This window comes from Myotis brandtii, unplaced genomic scaffold, assembly GCF_000412655.1.
Source record: "Myotis brandtii unplaced genomic scaffold, ASM41265v1 scaffold126, whole genome shotgun sequence".
Taxonomy (NCBI): Eukaryota; Metazoa; Chordata; class Mammalia; order Chiroptera; family Vespertilionidae; genus Myotis; species Myotis brandtii.
The window spans coordinates 2301913-2320683 of NW_005354425.1; positions in this window are offsets into that span (position 1 = coordinate 2301913).

Sequence of the window (18771 nt, forward strand, 5' to 3'; positions counted from 1 at the left end):
GCACAAAATTTTATGCACTGGGCCTCTAGTATCTTAATAAAGAAAAAAAAGACATTTAGGTTGTTTCTGCTTCAGGGTATATAGGTTTTTATTTTAGGCAACATGATTTTTAATTTCACTTCGGTAAAAATCTAGGAATGGGATTGCTGGTTATATGGTAAGTTTATGTTTATGGTTTTAAGAAAACTACCAAACTGGTTTTCTAGTAGTAATGCTCTGGTTGCTTTGCATCTCTGCTGGTATTTAGAAATTTCAGTTCTTTTTTTTTTTTTTTTTTTAATCCTTTCTATCATTATGGATTTGTGTATTCTGTACATTTCATGTAAATAAAATCGTGTGTCCTTTTGTGTTTGGTTTCCTCCATTCATTATAAATTTATTCAAGATTATTCCATGTTATATCACATATAAGTACTTTATTCTTTTATTGCTTAGTATCACATATACGTACTTTATTCCTTTTATTGCTTAATAATATTCCATTGCAAGGATATACCAGCATTTGTTTATCCATTCATTAGTTGATGGATATGTAGTTTGTTTACATTTGTTGGCTAATATGAATAATGCTGCTATAAACATTTAAATATAAGTTTTGTGTGGACATGTTTTTTATTCTTCTGGATGTATACCTAGGAGTGGAATTGTTAGGTTATATGGTAACACAATACTTAACTTTTTGAGAAATATTGAGTTTTAAAGTTCTTTATTTGTACTAGATACAACTTATTTTTGAAATATGTGATTGCACATATTTTTGAGTTTATGGCTTCTCTTCATTACCATATTAGTGTTTTTTGAAGTTCTTTATTTTTTATGAATCATGTTTTCTTGTCATATTTAAGAAGTATTTGCCTAATACAAGGTTACTAAGATTTTATTTTATTTCTTAAAAGTGTCATAATTGTAGGTTTACATTTAGGTCTATAATCCATTTTCAGTTATTTACAATGTGAGGTATGGATCAAGTTCATTTTTTTGCATATGGATATCCAATTATATAAGCACTATTGTCTTCATGCTTTGTCAAAAATCAGCTGGCCATATTTGTGTGGGTCTATTTCTTGATTCTATTCTGTCATAGTGATCTATCCGTCTACACTTTTGCCAATATCACACTCTGATTACTGAAGCCTTAATGAGGTAGAATGATTACTCCAACTTTGTCATGCTTAAAAATTGTTTTGTGTATAGTAATTCCTTTCCTTTTTCATGTGATTTTTTAAAACCAACTTGTCCATGTCTACAAAAAAAAATCCTGCTGGGATTTTGAGTGTAATTGTGTTGGATCTATAGATTGGTTTTGGGAAACCAAACAATATAGAATTTTCCAATTTATCAATGTGGTATGTCTCTATGTTTATTTAGTTCTTCTTTGAAATTTTTCAACAATGTTTTCCAGGGTGTTTTTTCTCTCATGCCCACAGATCTTGCACATATTTTTCTAGATTTATATCGAAATATCTTATGTTTTTGATGCTACTGTGCATTGCTAGATATAAAAACATAATTTATTTTTACATGTTAACCTAGTATCCTAAGACCTTACTAAACTCACTTATTAGTTATATTAACTATTTTGTATTGTCTTTGAGGTTTTTTACATAAAAAAATTGTCATCTGTGAATAGTTTTATTTCTTCCTTTTCAATCTGTGTGCCTTTCAGTTCATTTTATTGCCTTTTCCAGTGGCTAGTACCACCAGAATGATGTTGAATAGGAGTGGCAAGAGTAAACCTTATTGCCTTGTTTCAGATATTTAAGGGAGGTGAAAGGGCGAGAACTATGCCCTCCATCTTACCCTGTGTCCTCCATTTTGGGGCAGCCATGTGCTTGGCAAGGAGCTTCTTCCTGGAAGTCTAAGCCTCTGCTAGCCACACCCAGAAACAAGACACCAACTTGCGCCTGGCCAATCGGCAGGGCCCACAGTCCTTTCTCCTCCCCTTACTCCAACCCCCCTATAAAACCTCTCTCCACACAGAGTTCTCTCTCTCTCTCTCTGCTTCCTGCCGCTGTGTCGGCGAGGTGGGGGAGCCGAGCTAGCTCGAATAAAGACTCTTATGCTTTTGCATCGGACCTGGCTGGCTCCCTGGTGTGGTTTCTTGGGGATCCTGAAATCTGGGCATAACAGGAGGGTATTTAATCTCTTGCCATTAAATATGAAAGCAGTAGTTTTGTAGTTGCCTCAGGTTATGCAAGTTCCCTTATAATACTACTTTTCTTAGAGTTTTTATCAGGAGTGGATGTTGGACTTTGCTAAATGCATTTTCTGAATTTATTGAGACTTAAGGTACATGTGAATAACCAAGATTTAAGGTGCATGTGAATAATCATATTAAATTGCAGATTCTGATTTATTCAGTCTTGGATGGAGCCTGAAATTATGCATTTCTAATAAGATTTTAGATGATGATGATGATGATTATAGACCACACTTTGAATAGCCTGAATCTAAAGTATATCCCTATGGCTTGAAGGGATATACTGAAGGATGCTAAGAAAGGGTTGCAAAGAGAAATATAGGGAATAAATTTTGTCATGAAGGCTAGTGAAAGAGAGTATCAAGAATGAGGGGGTAATGAACAGCTTTAAAAGCTTCAAGGTTAGGTATGTGAAGTATGAAATTAGTGTTGGCTTTATAGCAGAAGTTGTGGTATTTATTCAGATAAATTTCTTATCTCTGCTTCACTTATCTCTTCTTCTGGAGAATTCTCTAGTTCTTTCATTTGGGGGTTGTTTCTTTGTCTCCACATTTTGGCTTTAGGTTTAGATTTGTGACTATGTATTAGGTAGATCTTCTACACCTCTCAATCTCTGGTGCAGGACAGTGTTAAAGGCTGTTTCTGACTAATTAAATAAGGCATAGACTAAAACCTCCAGAGACCATTTCTGCCTATAGACTGATAGCATTCCAACTTGAATTGCCCCCAAGCAATTGTCCTCAGGTGTAGTGAGAGTTTTTTCAACAGGGTGGGGCAGTTGCTTCTGCCTGGAGGCTAATTGTTATTTTTAATCTCTTAAGTGGCCTCAGGGGAAGGTGTTTTCCAATAGGGTGTGTCAGACTGTCTTCCCCCCAGGCAAGGTAGATGTCTATGTGGGAAAGATGTCCTCTGCTGAATGAGGAAATGACTCAGCCCAGGAAACTTGGGGTGTCTGCCTTCTGAGCTCTATCTCCCAAGTCCCTGGCCCTGGGTCCTGCTCTCACAGCTCCAGTCCACTTCACCCTCCCTCTGCCAGAGCACAGGGTGGGTGGCTCCACAGGGAATTTAGTGTGTTGGCCCTTTAAGAGGATGCCTGAATTTTTAGCTGTTACTCCATGGAATACAGCACCCTGCTGCTTTTCACAGCCAGATGCTATGTGGGTACCCTTCTCAGTTTTGGTGTTCTCTGCTATGGAGCCCAGCTTCAGGATTAGATCCCAGAGTTCTCAGTGGTACTCCCCCCACCCCCCAGCAGAGATATCTCTCTGGGATTTCAGTTGCTGTCTGTGGGTGCCCTACCAGCCCTTTTGTGCCTCTGCCCTTCCTACCAGTCTCTATGAGATCTCCACTTTCGGTCCTCGGGTATCAGGGTTCTCTCCTGTGAGTTTTCCATCGATTATTCAGGAAGTTTTTCTGTATTTTAGTTGTAATTACAGTTTAGTCCTGGGAGCATGTCTGTGCAGCATCCACTTACTCTGCCACCATTTTTCAAAAGTTGTACTATTTATGTTTCATGTACATATTTGTGCTATTTAAAGTATCACATCATATTATAAAATGAAGCATCCCTCAAAGTCTGATTCCCAACTTTGAATTGTAAGGGTTCCAATAAGAAATAACACCACATGATCTGAATATAATAGGTGGGACAAAAAAGTAGGTTTACAGTTGTTTTTGTATGGAAAATAATATAATTAATAAAGAATATTACAAGAATAAACTATGTGTTTCACATACTCACAACTGTAAATCTACTTTTGGTGCACCTTGTATTTGGTTCCTGAGTTTTGAGTAGTAAGAGTCAGATAATGCGGGATATCTATCCTCACTCAAAAAATTTATACTAAAGTGTTTGGTTCCTAAGTTTGTATAATAAGAGTTCAGATAGTTGAATACTTGTATTTGTTTATACAGTTTCCCCTTACTAGCAGATGCTCCTTGAGAGTTAGAATTATGTATTTATTTGTCTTTGCATTCTCAACCTCTTGCATATCACCTGATATATAGTAGGTGCTCATTAAATGTTCATTTAATTGTTGAAATGAGCCAAAAGGAGGAAGACAAGTTATAGACTACTGTCTCAAGGGGTTTAGTAGCAGAAGAAAATAGTATGATAATCTGATAGGTGAGGAGGATTCAGAGCTAAAGGAAGGTTTTCTTTTCTTTTTTTATTATTTTGAATCTGTATAGATTTGTGGCTAATTGTAGGCAAAGAAGAAAGACCCAATAACTAGAAAGCAATTAAAGATACATGAGAGAATAAGAATTAATAGAGCATGTTTCTTAGCAGATTAAATAGTGCAAGTATCTGGCTTAATTGTAAGGGGAAAGCATCACAATACTTTAATCTATTTTGCATTAAGTTATGTAGAATCTTCCTGCATCACAAAGCCATTGTCATAGCTATTATTTTTAGCAAACCTAATCTAGGAACTCATTGTTTTGTACCTGACCATATTATAATATGACTTCTCTGTAAACTCATTCAAATTCCCTTTGCATGTGACTAGTGGAACTCTCTCCCAAAATGTTTTCCAGAAAAAATTCTTCTACTGGAGAACTCACATAGGTCTTCTCTTTTCTGATCTCTGATTTTAGCCTGGCATGTAGACCCCTTCAGATGGGTGAGGATGTTGGGTTGTTACTGTTTTCTTCAGCCCTAGGTTTCTTTACAGGATCCATAATCAAATATTAACATGTGACTCTTGATTCCATTGTTACATTGACATTTGATACACTAAATATTGTTCTTATAACTAAAATTATATGATGATAATACCTTATCTTTTCTAATCAAGGGACCAGGATTTCTGTCAAGGAGATTTATTCTATATATGAAAAAAGAAAACTATTTCAAATGACTACCATAAGTGTGTAGCTCTCTGTGTGTTTTATGACATAGACATAATTTCTATTTGATATGAGTTTACTCTCATGTGTGGGCTAATTGATAGCTTACTGGGTACCTGTTTTTGCTCAGAGCAAAAATTTACTCAGCTGATGAGAATATTTTGACAACTCTGCCTGTGTGTCCAGGAACTGCAATTAAAATGGAAAATGGAAAACTATATTTATATGGAAATAATGTAGCTAGCCTGATTTCCCCACAAGGATTAACAAACATTAAGACCTTATATAGTATCCTATCTATTAAAGAGGGAATATGCTAATTGACCCTCACACCATCACAAGGATGGCGGCGCCCACAGCCTATAAGGAGGGAATATGCTAATTGACTGCCCCGCCCTCAAAGATGGCAGTGCTCACAGCCACAAGATGGCCAGCAGGGGAGGGCAGTTGGGGGCGACCAGGCCTGCAGGGGAGGGCAGTTGGGGGCGATCAGGCCAGCAGGGGAGGGCAGTTGCGGGTGATTGGGCTGGCAGGGGAGCAGTTAGGCATCAATCAGGCTGTCAAGGTAGTGGTTAGGAGATGATCAGACAGGCAGGCAGACAGGTGAGCGGTTAGAAGCCAGCAGTCCTGGATCGGGCCTAAACCGGTAGTCGGACATCCCGCGAGGGGTCCCAGATTAGAGAGGGTGCAGGCTGGGCTGAGGGACACTCTCCCAGTGCACGAACTTTGTGCACTTGGCCTCTAGCCCTATCTAATAAAAGAGTAGTATGCATATTAACCATCACTCCGTGACAAAGATGGTGGTGCCCACAGCGACTGGGCAGGATGCTGTGGCATCACGCCGGCAACATGAGCCCAGCAGGCAAGGGGGGCCACAGGCAGAACCCAGCAGGGCCTGCTGGGCAGTTGCCATGGCGACCGGGGAGCAGGCAATCGGGGCCCGCAGGCAGCACCCAGCAGGGCCTGCTTGCCCATCCTTGTGGTGTGGAGCAGGCAGGCCCAGCAGAGAACACAGGGAGTGGGCCCAAGCTGTCAGTAGCACATCCCCTGAGGGCTCCCGAATTGGAGAGGGTGTAGGTCAGGCTGAGGGACCTCCCCTGCTCCACCCCCTCCCCCATGCACGAATTTTGTACACCGGGCCTCTAGTCTACATATATAAAACCCTAATATGCAAATAGACTGAACGGTGGAACAACCAAACATCCAGTCGCTATGATGTGTGCTAGCACACAAATTTTGTGCACCGGGCCTCTAGTCTCTATATATAAAAACCTAATATGCAAATAGACTGAACGGTGGAACAACCAAACATCCAGTCGCTATGATGTGTGCTAGCACACAAATTTTGTGCACCGGGCCTCTAGTCTCTATATATAAAAACCTAATATGCAAATAGACTGAACGGTGGAACAACCAAACATCCAGTCGCTATGATGTGTGCTAGCACACAAATTTTGTGCACCGGGCCTCTAGTCTCTATATATAAAAACCTAATATGCAAGAGAAACCAGAAATCGGCCTGAACCAATATGCTCAATTAATATTTGACAAAGGAGGAAAGAACATTCAATGGAGCCAAGATAGTCTCTTCAATACTTACACCATACACAAAAATAAACTCAAAATGGATAAAGGACTTAAATATACGACGGGAAACCATAAAAATACTAGAAGAATCCAAAGGCAACAAAATCTCAGACATATGCCGAAGCAATTTCTTCACCGATACAGATCCTAGGGCATTGGAAACTAAAGAGAAAATAAACAAATGGGACTACATCAAAATAAAAAGTTTCTGCACAGCAAAAGAAACCATCAACAAAACAACAAGAAAGCCCACTACATGGGAGAACATATTTGCCAACATTATATCTGATAAGGGCCTAATCTCCAAAATTTATAGGGAACTCATACAACTTAACAAAAGGAAGATAAACAATCCAATCAAAAAATGGGCAAAGGACCTAAATAGACACCTTTCAAAAGAGGACATTCAGAAAGCCAAGAGACATATGAAAACATGCTCAAAGTCGCTAATCATCTGAGAGATGCAAATCAAAACAACAATGAGGTACCATCTCACACCTGTCAGAATGGCTATCATCAACAAATCAACAAACGACAAGTGCTGGAGAGGATGTGGAGAAAAAGGAACACTCGTGCACTGCTGGTGGGAATGCAGACTGGTGCAGCCACTATGGAAGACAGTATGGAGTTTCCTCAAAAAACAAAACATGGAACTCCCATTTGACCCTGTGATCCCACTTCTAGGAATATATCCCAAGAAACCAGAAACACCAATCAGAAAGGATCTATGCACCCCTATGTTCATAGCAGCACAATTCACCATAGCTAAGATTTGGAAACAGCCTAAGTGCCCATCAGTAGATGAATGGATTAGAAAACTGTGGTACATCTACACGATGGAATACTATGCTGCTGTAAAAAAGAAGGAACTCTTACCATTTGCAACGGCATGGATGGAACTGGAGAGCATTATGCTAAGTGAAATAAGCCAGTCAATGAAGGAAAAATACCACATGATCTCACACATTCATGGATAATAGAGACCATTATAAACTTTTGAACAATAATAGATACAGAGGCAGAGCTGCCTCAAACAGATTGTCAAACTGCAGCGGGAAGGCTGGGGAGGGTTGGGGGGCAGGAGGGAAGGGGGTAAGAGATCAACCGAAGGACTTGTATGCATGCATATAAGCATAACCAATGGACATAAGACACTGCGGGGTAGGGGAGGCCAGGGGATTGTCAAGGGTGGGGAAAAAAAGGACACATATGTAATACCCTTTGTAATACTTTAAGCAATAAAAAAATAAAAAAAAATAAAAAAAAATAAAAACCTAATATGCAAATAGACTGAACGGTGGAACAACCAAACATCCAGTCACTATGATGTGTGCTGACCACCAGGGGGCACACACAGAACATAATGGGCATCGACAGCGGGCAGCAGAGTCTAGAAGATGGCAGGCATCTGCTGCGGAGGCATGGTGGTGCAGGCGAGTGGGGGTGCCAGACCAAGGTGGGACACCAGTTGCTGTCATCGAGGTGAGCTTCTGGTGGTTACTGAAAATTTTTTGCTCCTGTGAGCCATGGTCCCGCCCAGCACTTGCACCTGCTTCCGGCGCTGGGCCTGCTCACACTCGCTGCCAGCACTAGAGCCGCTACTCTCACCCACTGCCGATACCAGCCCCGCTCAAGCCCGCTGATGGCGTTGGCCCTACTTGCACCCTCTGATGATGCCCAGCACTGGTCCTGATTTCTCGGTGCTGTCAACAGGTGCAAGTGGTGGCTGCCAGCCCCGATCGCCCCTGAGGGCTTCTCCACCTCCCCCTGCTCCTGAGGGGTGATTGAGGCAACAGCCCCGCTTGCATCCGCTGATGGCACTGGCTCCGCTCACACCTACTACTGGCGCCAGCCCCAATTGCTCTGCGCCATCAGCAGGTGCGAACAGGGCTGGCACCGTTAGCACATGGCAGCGGTGGTGGCAGGAACAGGGCTGCCTGCAGACAGGGGACTGGGGGCCGCGGTGGGAGGGGCTCGGAGGGGGCATGGAGGATGGGCGGAGACCTGCCCCTATGCCCACCATAGCTTCGTGGCCCACAGTTCCTTTCAAGGTGCACAAATTTGTGCACTGGGCCCCCAGTCTAATATATAAAATTATAGGGTGAAAAAAATCATGATTATAGTCTACTTATCTCATTTTCAAATATTACAAACTAGGGGCCCAGTGCACGAATCCATGTACCTTGAGAGGAACTGTGGGCTGGGAGGCTGTGGTGAGCACAGGGGCAGGTCTTGGTTGGGTCTCAGCTCATCCTCCATGCTCCTGCCTAGCCCCTCCCACCACAACCCCCATTGGTCCCCTGTCTGTCGGCAGCCCCGCTCCTGCTGCTGCCACTCCCATGCACTGATGGCGCCAGTCCTGCTCACATCCGTTGATGGTGCAGAGTGATTGGTGCCGATGCCAGCAGCAGGTGAAAGCAGGGCCAGCGCTGGCAGTGGGTGCAAGCAGTGGCTGCTGCCTCGATTGCCCCTCAGGACTAGGGGGAGGTGGAGAAGCCCTCAGGGGAAATTGGGGCTGGCAGTCACCGCTCGCACCCACTCATGGCGCAGAGCAATCAGGGCTGGTGCTGGGTTCCAGCAGGGGGTGCAAGCGGGGCCAGCGCCGGCAGTGGGTGCAAGCAGTGGCTGCTGCCTCGATTGCCCCTCAGGACTAGGGGGAGGTGGAGAAGCCCTCAGGGGAAATTGGGGCTGGCAGTCACCGCTCGCACCCACTCATGGCGCAGAGCAATCAGGGCTGGTGCTGGGTTCCAGCAGGGGGTGCAAGCGGGGCCAGCGCCGGCAGTGGGTGTGAGCAGTGGGTGGGACCATGGTGTGTGGGAGCAAAGAATTTTCAGTAACCACCAGAGGTGTGCCCTGATGACAGCTACTGGCACCCCACATTGGCCTGGTACCCCCGCTCACCTGCTCCACCATCCTGCTGCAGCCGACACCTGCCATGTTCTACGCTCTGCCCCCTGCTGCCAACCCCCGCCATGTTCCGCGCACACCCCCTGGTGGTCAGCACATGTCATAAGGACCGGTTGTTCTGTCCTTCCACTCTTTGGTCTATTTGCATATTAGGGTTTTATATATATAGATGTTGTTTACTGAAATTGAGTTTCAACAAATGTTACACAGAATTATGATTTCTAGCTTGAAAATAAAACAGTTCAATTTAATTCTTAAGAATGTTTCAGTCAACATGTTATGATTTATTTATAACTCTAATAATACCCACACTTTCTCAAAATTCTGTTTATTGATACCCAAAAATATGCCTATCCCCAAATAATTAATAATTTTCAACAGTTTTATTGTTTTTCCTTTGTGTTCAAGTTGATCAATACTGCTTTTATGTAATTCAGTGTGATTCCCATCTCCAATTTCATTTCTCAGTTATTTCATTTTTAAGATTCTGGTCACATAAAGGAGTACACACTGAATTTTATGGATGACCAAAGAAAACCAATCACTATATATATTTTTTAAATCGACTCATCATTTGCATAGGTGTTTAGTGAACTTTAATATTTAAAAACTTGAACCTCAATTAATATAACTACTAAGCTGTCATTATTTATGAAAGATGCCTTTACCTAGGAGCAATGAAATATCATTTGCACTCGCTGACAGGGAACACAAAGAAATCTGCCTTCCCAGGAAGTGTGGTGTTGTAGCAGCTTTACTCTGCAGGACTGAGGCTAGCTTAACAGGATTGATTATATTGACCATTTTATGTGTCAAGTGCCAAGAGATTGAGCAGTTGATTTGATTTTATCTTCTTAATGGCCAAAAGGACCAGATGGCTTGATTGCAATGATGATCCTAACAACAAATACAATTGCAAAAACAGTTGAATAAATGGTGAGATTGTTAACACATCCAACATCTCAAAGAGATAGCTAATGTAAAAACCTCAAAGCCTGCTTTTCAGATTCAACTGGGGCCCTTAGTCTGATGGCTAGCTCAGATTTAGTATTGCAGTAGACAACTTTATTTGGGGGTACTTTCAAATTTTTCATAATGCAAATCAATATTCTAAAGGGTAGATTATTAAAGCAGCTGGAAAGAAAAACAACCAATTGCTAGTGCTCTTGAGAAGCCTTGAAAGCATTCCAAGCTAAAATGAGGGACCGTGATATGAGTACTGTATCTATAATGAATTTATAGCACAAACATTATGACTCAAGCTTGTCACAAAAGAGCAAGTTTACAAAGAAGTCCTTGCAAATTGATACCTGTATTCCTTTCTCCCTTGTATTCTGAGGTGAGATTTTTACCAAGTACTAGGAAACTTTGAAAATGAACATCAACAGTAAAAAAAGGCAGCAATCCCTTCACCTCTTTCACCCAGCCTCCCACACTCCCGCCCCTCTAATAGCTACCAGTCTATTCTTTATCTATGATGAGTCTGTTTTACTTTGTTAGTTTATTGGATTCCACAATATGAGTGAAATTGTATGATACTTGTCTTTGTCAGATTAGCTTACTTCACTTAGCATAATGCTCTCCAGAGATGAGTGGAAAAAGTAAAGGGATTAAGAAAAAAACATACTCATACAGACAACAGCATGGTGATTAACAGCGGAAATGGGGTTGAGAGAGGTAGAAAAATGGTGATGGAAGGAGATGGTTAGACTATGAATGGTGAACACACAATACAATATACAGATGTATTATGGAATTGGACACCTGAAACCTATATAATTTTATTAATCAATGTCACCCCAATAAATTCAATAAAAAGGTGGTATTATGAAGCAAAGATTTATATACATTAAGCCTTAAGTATCCATCTAGTTCTATGATTTTTCACTTCATCTATGACCATGATAGCAATATCTACACATATAGAATGAAATGGAGGATTGAAGCAATTATCAAAATGACTCTGGTTACAGCATTTCTTTTCTTTTTCTTTTTAATTTTTTTATTGTTGACATTACAGATGTATCCCTTTCCACCACCTTTGTCCACCTCCACCCAGACCTCTCCCTCTGGCCTTAACCACATTGTTGTATGTGTCTATGGGTTTTGCATATATGGTATGTTCTTTGGCTATTCTCTTCACCTTCTTTCATCCTCAGTATTCAAAGTAAGGGGAGAGAGAGAGAGCAGCAACTCTATTTCTGGACCCATTTACCAAGAATATAAGCCTATCAGGTTTCTGTTCTTGAAATTTGAGGCCTAGACAAGAGAATGCGAAATTTAAGCAGATTTGTAAGAAATCTTTATTCTCAGGGCATGAATTTATCTACTCATTCAACAAATATTTATTGAGTGCCTATTAGGGGTTAAATGCAGTATATACAGTGATTATCAATATAGGCATACTCACTGGCAGGCATTAATTGAATAATCTCCAAAATATATTTGTAATGAAAAATTTCATATGAGCTATTATAGAAAATGTCAGGGTGTTATGAATAAATAATGAATCCTTTATTTTACATTGTTGATCTCTAAGAGAGTGACATTTAAGCTGACACCTGAAGGATGAGTAAGTTATTTACCAAGTAAAGCGATGTAGGGAGAGAAATGTCCCTAGGCATGTGTGAAGGCTTAAAAGAGAGAGGCCCATGTGACAGGAGAGCAGAGAGGGCTGAAGGGGAGAATAGCTCAAGATAAACCTGGAGAAGTAAGCAGAGGCTAGGTCAGACAGGGTGTCTTAGTTTACTAGGACCGCTAGGTGGCTTACCACAAAATACCCCAAACTAGGTGGCTTAAACAACTGAATTTTACTATCTCATAATTCTGGAAGCTAAAAGTACAAAATCAAGTTGTTGGTGGGGTTGGTTCCTTCTGAGGGCTATAAGAGAAGAATCTCTTCCAGGCCTCTCTTCCTGGCCATCTTCTCCCTATGTCTCATCACATTGTCTCCCATCTATCTGTGTCCATGTGTTTAATTTTTTTTATAATGACACCAATCATATTAGATTAGGGCCCACCCCAATAACCTCACTTTAACTTGATTATCTCTGTAAAGATGCTATCCACAAGTAGGGTCACATTCTGAGGTACTGGGGGTAAGGACTACACATATGGATTTGGGAGAGACACAATTTAACAGTCTTGAAGGACATATTAGTATTTTAAACTCTTCTTGGATGCTTAGGGTTGCCATGGAAAATTTTAATTTTGATTGTAGGGGTTTATATTAGTTTCCTATAGCTACTGTAACAAATGAACACAACTTAGTGGCTTAAATCACACAAATTTATCATCCTGCACTCTGGCAAATAAAAAGTTCAAAATCAGTTCACCAGGATAAAATCCAAGCAGAGCCTTCCTTCTGGAGGCTCTAGGAGACAATCTGTATCCTTCCCTTTCCAGCTTCTAGAGACCACCTGCATTCCTTGTCTCCTGATTCCTTCTGCCATTTTCAAAGCTACTTATGTAGCATCTGCTTGCCTCTCAGACATCAGCTCCAATCATTACATTTTTTTAAATCTCTGACTCTGCCTCCCCCTTATAAGAATCCTTGATTACATTGGAGCAAATTGTATAGTCCAGTATAATCTCCCCATCTCAAGATCCTTAAGTTAACAAATGCATAGGGCACAGGGATTAGGGTGTGTGTGTGTGTGTGTGTGTGTGTGTGTGTGTATTGGGGGATGCGCTATTCAGAATACCACAGGAGTAGAGAATAAAAGCAAAAAGGTAGTTATAAAGTTTTATAGCAATATAAACAGGAGGTAATTGATGGTAACTTGGACTATGTAGCAATGGAGATGGAGAGAACTATTCACATTGCAGAATTATTTAGGATAGAACATCAACAACTTGCTAATGAATTGGATGGGACAAGAAATGAGAGAGATGGGGTCAGTTGCAGTTGAGTTTATATCTAATATGCCTCCTGGTTATTCTGAATGTCATCTTTATATTATGGACTAGGAAATTAAAACTTGCATTTGGAAAATGCTCCTGAATATTTCTAAAAGTAGTCATTTTTGCTTTTCAAAAGAAGCTTTGTGTCTAATGTTTATTTTGGCATAGGTAGAAATTTTATTTTTAACTTTTTGGAAGAGTTGTGTAAAACAGTTTGCTTAGATTTTGAAACCTTATGAATAAATCATTTGAAATGGCATACTACATTTGCTATTTATCCCATTAAGTTTAAAAATGAATGAGAAAAAAGAAGCTACAAAATTAGAAAATGAAGTCAATTAGCAAATGAAAATTAGTTGAATGTTCAAAGTGCATCAAGAGTGGCAGTTGAAATAATAAAAAGAATTTTCCTGAGCAGATGACCGAAACTTGCATATGCATCATAAGAAGTGAGGCTGAATTCTAACTGGAGGTTTTCATAAAAGTTTAATGGAGAAGATGGACAGAGAAAGACCTGTTGAGAAGTTCCCTTGACTAATTCCTTGAGTCAGAAGCTCTGGGACTAGTTAGGGACAAGAAAAGGAAAAACATAAAACTCAATGGGCATTCTTGGCCTAGAAAATTAGCACATTATAGGTGAACTCTGAGGCAAATTCACCCTATGAAAACAATGACTACTTATTTTATGATGTTTGACATATCTCTAGGAACACACCCCATTCACTTAAAAATCACTTTAGGAAAAAATAATGATCAGCTTAAATGATGATTCTGTTTTCCCAACAGCACTATCTGAAGAAAGCTATTTTAGAATGAATTGTTGATTTATTCATTTTTTGCAAGTTATAAGCTGAATTTGGAATTAAATACACCCATTGCATCAGGTACTTTCCATTTTGAACTATTTCTAATGCATTCTATAGTTTAATGTGGTCTTTTATGGTAGGATGTAATTGTTCTGAGTTGTCACTAGATGTCTTTCCTCATTAACTCGTTTGTCCCAAATGAAAAAGATATATTAGTGCTATGTTTGCTTTCTGTTTTTTTTTTTGTCTCATTTTAGTTATGGAGAACTAAAGTATCATACAGTTCTATAGGTAAGCTTACTTGTATTAATCAAACAAACTGGGCCACCGCATCATCTTAATAGACTGAAACTTATCTAGGCAATACAGTGTAGTCAACACTTTGTCTCATTTGTTCTGCCTATGCTTAGTACAGCCCCAGTGATGGGCCTGCTCCTATTTTGTAATCTCTAAACAAGCCATATAATATTTAGCCTTTTATGTCCTGACTTTTTAGGACATTGTGATCTGTAATGGCAGCCTTAATAATTTACTAATCAAAGCACATTTGTTGTAACATATCTCAAAGATACACACGTTAATAGATGCCACCTGATATACTCAGTAGTTAGCTCTGGTTTCTAAGCCTATTCAGTGTTTGAAATTAGGTCACCAAAAAGAGGGAGTTTTTCCACAGATGCCATTTCTGATTTTGGAAGGGATTTGGAAGGGAAGCAGAAAGAATGAATATGTGAATGAATGAGACCTCATATTTCATTCATAGGACAGTGCTTCCACCTATAAAAATAGGGGGCTGGATTAGATCTCTAGCTCTGATAGAGATACCTGGAGAAAAATATCCCACACTCTCATTCCCAGGTCCTCCCACTCTAATACTTTTCCTAGCCCTTTCACCAAAAGGGCTAACACTCTGGTTATTATCTCATGAACTTATGAATGGGAGGGCCATAGTAATCCTCTTTAACAAGGGGGAAGACTAGTAGTAAGGATATAAAAACTGGAAGACAACACAGCTGACTCCATTTGAAATGTGGTGGATAACAGTCTATGATATAAGGAAAAGTCACATGATATGGTAGAAAGAGCATGGATTTTGGAGGTCTATTGATAGGGATTTGTTTTCTGTCTTTACCTATTTCTATCAATGTGATTTTATGTAAGTTATTTTATTTATATTAGCCTCAGTTTCCTCATGTATTAAATAGGGATAGTAATTCTATTGCCTATCAGGATAGCTATTCAGTAATGATCCATTTTATGTTAAAACTATTTGTCACTATAGGAAAGCCAAAGTTTAGATCAGAAAGAGGAAGAAAGCTACCTACACATTTTCCTTAGTTTTGTCTGTTGTGGTGCTACTAAGTATCATCTTATATTGCTGTCAACAATCTCTTGACTAATCTTGTCCATAACCTAGAGGTGGCAATGGTAGGAGTGTAATGTGTTTGCAGCTCTTTTTTTTTTTTAAATTTTTTATTTATTTATTTATTATTTATTTATTTATTTTTTAATGGTTAAGGGTTGGTATGTAAAGTGTACTATAGTTTCCTTTCAGTACTTTAGTTAATAATACATCATCCTGTGGTGTCTGAAGAGTCTGTCAAAACAAGTAATGGCAAACTAGACTCATGCCTCATTTGGGATCAGGGGCTGCTTAGGACAAAATGACTCTGGTTATCTGTTTCCAATAGACAGGAGTCATTGATGTCAAGTGAGAAATACATACAATTGGAATGCTTGAGTCCCATAGATGGTTTTAAATCTCTCGTTTCATTCAGAATCCTTTCTGTTTTACAATTGTTTTTGACGGCTGTCTGTAGCAACATCAGGTATTTCTCAGTTTTTAGAATGAACTATTTGTTTCTTTACGTACACGACCTCACACCTTGGATTTCACAGTCTATTGAAATCAAGGTCAACTGGAAACTAATACTCTGGTCTCATTCTTCTTTTTGTGCCTTTAGACTTTAACTAAAACCATTGACTGAGAAGATAACCCCATGTACAATGTAAGTCTGGGATGTGACAAATTTGCTTCTCCAACCCTAATATGTTGAGTTTTCTTTCTTTTTTTTCTCATTTTGGATTCTGCTTTTTGATCCCAGTTAACTATGTTGCTCCTATTAAACTGCTATTAAAATTTTGCCAAGAGGAAAATGATTTTCCTCCTCAGTGGAAAAGTTTTACATCTTAAAACTACTCATGAACTTGTGACAGATGATTTTCCCCCCACAGAAAATATTCCCTTGCTCTTTACACAGATATTGTTCAACTTTTATTTTCTTGGTTCATTCTTCTTGGAGCTGATTGGCTCTAGACTAATTGGCAGAGGTGAATCAAGGTAACATCTCAATCTAATTAAAATAAATGTACTTGTTCAAGCAAAACCATTTTAAAAATCACTTAAGACACTTCATGATTTTTAAATTCAAATTAAGCCCTAGCTGGTTTGGCTTAGTGGATAGAGTGTCGCCCCAGGACTGAAGGGTTCTGGTTTGGATTCTGGCCAAGGATACATACCTGGGTTGCAAGCTCCATCCCCACCCTGGTCAGGGCACGTGTGGGAGGCAACCAATCAATGTGTCTCTCTCACATAGATAGATGTTTCTCTTTCTCCCTGTCCCTCGGCCTCCCTTCCGATCTCTCTAAAAACCAATGGAAAAATATCATTGGCTGAGGATTGACAAAAAAATAAAAATTAAATGTGAAAAAATAAAATTGATAACCTAAACTTAAGTAAATTTAAGAAAAAAAATTCTTTCAAGTTTTTTGAATGTTTCAATGTTTATAATAAAATTTAGGAAAAAATTCAAACTAAAACAAAACAAAAATAAGCACATATTTGATATTTATAGTTGAATATTAAGCCATAACCTTTATTGTAAATTAACATCATGTAACTGATTACAGAGTCGAGTTTACAAGGACGAAGTGCAGAGAACCAAGGTGCCTGCTTCCGGAAAGTGTGAATTGGCTTCTAGAAATTACAGTCTAGTCCCCAAACATTTTAACTCTATTTGTGCTGCTGAAGTGGGTTAGAATGTTACCTCCAAATATGCAACTATGGCATAAGAATTATTGTGAGCTGAGGGCAATTGAGAACAAAAGGCTACAGGAAGCATTCTCTGCTCACCCCACTCCCCGGGTGTCTTCCCTACCAGCAGGGAATTTACACCGGGTGAAGGTGTGCTCTCCTCTCCTGTACCAGAAAGAGAGCAACCCTTATCACCGGTGGCAGAGACAGCACGGAGATGAGTGTGCGTAAACAAACTGCAATAAATAACCCTTAGCTACCATCAAGTTTCCCCTATGTTTTATGCCGCCATCTTGGTGGAGTCCCCGTGTTTGCAGCTCTTAACCTTATGATATATGCCTCTCTGTGGTTTAGACAAGCAACATAATAAATCATCCTCCATCCCCCCACCCCACATTCCTGTGGCTTGCTTACATGGTAAAATGGAAGGCACAGTTAAACATGTGAACATTTGATTATGAGATGGATAATATCTATGATGCTTAATTTTATGTGTCAACTTAATTTGATTAAGAGATGACCAGATAGCCGTTAAAACATTATTTCATGTGTGTCTGTGAGGGTGCTTCTGGTAGAGAGTATTAATGTGAATCAGTAGACTGAGTAAACAAATCTGCCCTCCCCAATGTGGGTGGGCATCATACAATCTATTGAAGGCCCAAATAGAAAAAAGGCAGTGAAAAAGTGAATCCCCATTCCCTTCTTGAGTGGGGGCTACCATTTTTCCTGCCCTCAGATATCAGAGCTTCCAGTTCTTGATTCTTTGGACTCACTCAGACTGAATTATACCACTGGCTTTCCTGCTGCTCCAGCTTTTAGAAGGGATGTTGTGGGACTTCTTGGCCTTCATAATCACATGAGTCAGTTCCTACACTAAACCTCCATATACATATGTATGTGTGTATACATCTATATATACTCTATGTATATGTGTAGGTGTGTATACATCTATATATATTATATGTATACTAGAAGCCCAGTGCATGAAACTGCGTGAGCTGCGAGCCGCCACCAAGAGCCACCCCGCCCTGCTGCTGAGAGCCACGAGTCACCCACTTTTCGCAGCAGTACCTCCAGTCAGCATTGAGGACATTGGGCAAGCTGGAGGAGGAACACATGGTGATTGTTCTAGTGAGAGACATTGCCTAACCCGGACCGCTTTTCCAGCTTCACATTTGTGTCACAAAAGCAGTTATTTTAAAATCTGATCCACTGCCTCAGTCCTACCCCCCTGGTTTGAATTTTCTGTGCTGGGAACCGGGAGCCACCCCGCTCCGCCCCACCACTGGAGTTGCAAGCCGCCCACCCAGCCGCTGGGAGCCACTGCTGAAGGGTGGAGGGGGGGCGGGGTAAGGGACCGAAAGGTGCTCAATGCACCTCATGGTGACTGATGGTTTGGTTAAGGACACTGGCTATATATATATATATATATATATATATATATATACACACACACATTCATATAAATGTTTCAGTATTTTTTTA